The sequence below is a fragment of the Palaemon carinicauda genome, chromosome 16 (genome assembly GCF_036898095.1).
Source record: "Palaemon carinicauda isolate YSFRI2023 chromosome 16, ASM3689809v2, whole genome shotgun sequence".
Classification (NCBI taxonomy): Eukaryota; Metazoa; Arthropoda; class Malacostraca; order Decapoda; family Palaemonidae; genus Palaemon; species Palaemon carinicauda.
The window spans coordinates 89,655,049-89,660,825 of NC_090740.1; positions in this window are offsets into that span (position 1 = coordinate 89,655,049).

Sequence of the window (5,777 nt, forward strand, 5' to 3'; positions counted from 1 at the left end):
GATCATTCTTGATAGTTATTTCTTTTTCGGTTTTTACTGAAAGTTGTCTATGTACACCCAGATTCCCTTGAAGAGAAAAATGTTCTCCTACTAACTTACCAAAAACTGGAGCAGTAGCTTTATACTTGGATGTACTGAATAATAGGGCACATTAAAATCTGCCACCTCTCAATTGTGTGGGGTCTTTATTCCTTAAAACACAAATGTGTCACCAGAAGTTCTAAAAGAAGTCGGAACCTAAGTGTTTACTTCTTTAAGGGCCCTTTCAGAACTATGCAATTTGAATCCACCTCCGCCAAAAGGAGGCCTACCGTGATTACCAGTTGACTGATAAACCTAATGGAGCTTTTCACACTATAGAGCACAAATTTTCTGCCGTTGCGGTGCCGCTACGCCTGAATGGTGTCCCACTGGCGTGAAGCGGTGCCGTTTCTGTTGGCGGTTGTAGTTGGCCATCCTGTTCAATGCGCGTTTCCACACTATGTATTTTTTTTCCACCTTTACAAGCGGTGATCACAAATAGGTCACTGATTTTCATCATGAAAAAATATCGTTAATTATATGGATCAATATTGATATACAGATATGAAGGTGAATTTCTTTTCTTTATGTAAGCGTTTTATTAAGTAAAACAGGACTAATCTTTTGTTACCATTTTAAGAATACTGCACACATAACATAATGCACAAGATTTGTCATAAATGTACTTACTGTTCCATATGAGAAAGTTTACATACTTTCTCAATGTCCTATTTCGATATATTGCCAACTCAAAACCCTTATTTCCCTCAAGAAACAATCAGCAAACATATTCTTTAGGTCATATGCAGAGTGTCCCCTCGTATATTCAGGGAATGTTCAAGCTTTCTAATCCATTTATTGTTAGATTATTAAAAGATCAAAACCATTGCGTTCTCCAAGAATGTTGCAAAGAATATTTGCCAACATTCATAGATACGTGAATAAGACGACGGGAAATCAAAAGATTTTTCATAATCTAAAAAGGTCATACATAGCGGTTTTTCATGCTTTGTTGATTTTTTTTTCATTAACTGGCCCACTGCATGGACATGGTCAGTCATTGAATACCCATTTCTAAAACTTGCCTGTTCTATCGCATGATTACAGCTTACCTGTCTGTGTCATTCTCTTCGGCCTAATATGATCATTGTAAACATTTTGCATTCTACTGAAAGTAAACTTATGGTACAGCAATTTTTCCAGATGTTTTCTGTCTCCATTTTGTTAATCAGCGTATTGATGAAGTTTCTTCTAAGTTGTAAGTATAGAGCATGCCGACAGATATTTTGTGAAAAATTAGAGTTTTATTGCTATGAAATCAACCCCCTCTCTCTCTCTCTCTCTCTCTCTCTCTCTCTCTCTCTCTCTCTCTCTCTCTCTCTCTCTCATATATATATATATATATATATATATATATATATATATATATATATATATATATATATATATATATATATATATATATATATATACATATATACACATATATATATATATATATATATATATATATATATATATATATATATATATATATATATATATATATATATATATACATATATATACACACACATATATATATATATATATATATATATATATATATATATATATATATATATATATATATATATATATATATATATATACAAGAGAGAGAGAGAGAGAGAGAGAGAGAGAGAGAGAGAGAGAGAGAGAGAGAGGAGAGAGAGAGAGAGAGAGAGAGAGATGAATTACTTACAATTTAAAAACGGTAAATTTCCGCCGTTCCTCCCTCTCAACTTTTATGTGTAGGTATGATCTTCAAATGTAAATGTCAGTATCATTTAGTTTTTTTTTTTTCCTTTTTATTCATGATTTTTTGGTGTGAGAATTCCTGTTTCTTCCCAGTTGTTTACTTTGCTGAATTTATATCGATATGACCATTTTAAGGAGATGGAATCATGTGTAGGAACTCTTGTGAAGTCACAATAACATTTTGGAGAGATAGATTAATTCTCAGAAAGCCCTTGTAGAGCTGTTTTATCGTTTAGCCTTTTCTGTTTAGTATCTGAGATAAAACTCCTGTTTAATAAAAGTGAAAATTTAAATGAGATTACATTCTAATTTGGTTGATAATCGATATAATTTGTGATATTGACATTTGGCAGCATTACCAATTGTACGATGCATGAAAACTCCATGATTCTATAATCGTTCAATAGGTTTGCATGCTGTAAATGTAATATGTATTGAAAAGATTGCTGAGGTTTTATTTGGCAAGGTAGATTGTTTTTATGTAATACTAGCATACTAGAGAGAAGGAAAATCGAAAAAAAGAAAAAAAAACCAAAATCTTTAACGAAATAGGAACCGTCGTTTTCCAGGAAAATGTCATATATAAAAAAAATTATTATTATTACATGAGTTAAGGCTTGGATTTTACGAAAACCTTGATACTTTAATAAAAACTAAAACCATAATGACCTTTTCTGTGTAATAGCTGCTACAAGCAAAATGTAGTAAAAGAGATGTTGAAGAATGGAATGATCATTCTCTCTCTCTCTCTCTCTCTCTCTCTCTCTCTCTCTCTCTCTCTCTCTCTCTCTCTCTCTCTCTCTCTCTCTCTCTCTCTCAGGTGGAAAATATTCATTATATATAAGCTGTAAATAAAGAGATCGTGTTTCTGATATGATTCAAGTTAGAAAAATATATAATCGGGATGCTGTTATTGCAATATGCATATTCGCCTTATAAATGTAATTATAGATCGAAAATAGCTTAAAACTGCTCTAGCTTCAGGGGAGCCTACAGTGACCCCTGAACCTCCAGCTGCTATAGTTAGGTTTGCTGACCCCCACCCTTCCCCACTATTTCTTTGAACTTGATTGATCCGCGCTTGTATTCGTGAGAATTGGTCTCAGGTACAAAAGCAGATCGTGCATCCGGATCGAGTTAGACTTAACTGAATACTACTTGTATGTAGTGGTATCTCAGCTCCACCCGCTCTAACCTGGAATTCTATATAAACTTTACAAAAATATGTTATCTCGAGAAAGATAAGAAAATCTCAACACAATCATGCGAAGCAACGTTCCGGCATATCAACTCGAATATGTAAAACTAAGAGGGGTCATCTGTCACTCGCAGAGTAGAAACTAATGTAGTGAGGACTTACATCTCCGTGAGAACTTTTATAATGTGTGTGTGTGTGTCAGATTGCCTTACGATTGTGTAAGACACGGGCTCTTGCCTTAGGCAGCCCAAAAACTTTTATAACTTTTATAAAATTTGGTTGCTTGGTGTTTGAGTATCCTGTGGACCATGTAAAATATTGTGAATACTTTTGTTAAATCTTATATATAGTTGTTGATATAGTTTGCTGGCAATTATTTTTATTTGTGGTAATTGTTTTGCTACTTTTTTTTTTCAAAATCATTTAAATACATTTTACATAATGTATGCTGTGTATAATAGCCGAACGTAACACATGTCATGGCATCATTAGGTGGGAGTGGCTTGTTTCACTTGTATAGACCGAGGCGACACTAGTTGGAAAAACAAGATACTATAAGCTCAAGGAATAGCTGAAAAGTGAAAATAGCCAAGTGAGGAGAGTCGTTAAGGAAACAGATAAAAAAGTACCCTAATACTGAGGGTACATCATTACCCAAGACTAGATCACAGTGGTATGATTTGTGGGTGTCCTTCTCTAAGAACTACTCACTATGTCTAAAGTCTTTTTATACCCTTAGCAAGTGGAAAGTAGTCACAGAAGAATTATAGGGCAGCAGTTGACTACTTATATGGAAAATAATTTCCCTATTTTCTTAAGTGCTGTTAGATGTATTAGGACAGAAATGAATGTATAAAGAATAGACCAGTATTTTCAGATTTCACGAAATGGAGAACTTGAGCCATAAACAGAGAGTGAAATTACAGAAAGAAGCTTCACAATGTCTGGTTGTAAGTGAAGCAACATGTTTGAATCTCTCTCTCTCTCTCTCTCTCTCTCTCTCTCTCTCTCTCTCTCTCTCTCTCTCCTTCCTTCATGCGTGTCGCTAGAAAGGTGATTTTCTGATCGAGGAAACAATCTTCCCTTGTAAGGTTCCTCCGTTTCTGAATTTCTTCTTGCGGTAAACTGTGATCTAATATAATCTCCGATTCTCACTTGGCGGTCTTTGGTTGTAGTTTAAAGAAGTGAGGAAGTAATTACGGAGAACTCGCGCGAGCACTATCTAGAACCTCTTTTGTGGGGGAAAAAATGTCTAAAGAGTATTTTTCTTGTGATATGAAGACCCAGAGGTTTCTATAATAGGATATTTTATGATTTTCAGCCCAAATAAAAGTCCAGACTACCTATGTTGACTTTTTCCATCTCGGAGTTTGCCTTGGAGAAGTGTCTCGATCATTCTCCCTTGAACTAGCCAAGGAATGTCGAGGAACCTTATTTTCTTTTAGTAATAAAAAGAAATAAAAACAAGAAAAAAATAATCCACTATAAAAGATTAAAGAATATATATTCAATTTTAATCGTCCTTCTAACCATCTAAAGAATATAACAATCAAAGATAAGTTTGTCGGAATAAGGTCTTAGACCAGATCCCCACATTCAGCATATGAACATAAGACCAATCAAAATCAGAGCCAACCAACGAACAATACTGTTAGCTCGCTCATAAATATAAAACTTTTAGGTCTATATAAAAACAAAGAGGAGACAAAAGCCTCTCTATTCTCTCTAATTATTTCCTTTTATAAAAGATCAATGAAGGCTGAAAGAACCCCTAACCCCATAAAAAGACATGAGATTTAAAAGATTCCTGAAACAAGAGGGAAGAATCAGTATATTCATACTGGATGTCATGATATTCTTCGCTCCAGAAGCTTAATTTGCACGAACAAGAGAAGATATCTGTTTACATATATACATACATAAAATATATATATATATATATATATATATATATATATATATATATATATATATATATATATATATATATATTATATATAATATATATATATATATATATATATATATATATATAATATATATATATATATATATATATATATATATATATATATATATATATATATATATATATATATATTTATACATATATATTATATATATATATATATATATATATATATATATATATATATATATATATAATATATATATATATATATATATATATATATATATATATATATATATATATATATATATATTTATACAAATATATATATATATATATATATATATATATATATATATATATATATATATATATATATATATATATGTATATATATATATATATATATATATATATATATATATATATATATATATATATATATATATATATATATATATATATATATATATATATATATATATATATATATATATCTCGTCGTCGGCGCCCACTCGTGTCCGAGTATTGGGTTCTGTCGTTAGCCATCAGCCTCCTATCTATGGGGTGGGTGCTTATGCCTGTTGTGGCTATTAAGTCCTAGTCTGTGGTGGAAGAGTCGCGGACAGTGTTCACAAGGGAGGGTAGGTGGTGGGCGGGGCTGTTCTAATCGCTCTCTCCTTCTTCTCCTCCTAGCCTCCTCATTTTGTCTCCTCCTCTCCTCGAAGTCCACGGTGCCATGGTGTACTGTACTCCTCCAGGTTTTCCTGTCCCTGACTGTTTCTTCCCATGAGGAAGAATCGATGTCAGTTAGAGCCAGGGTGCGCTTTAGTTGATCTTTATAGC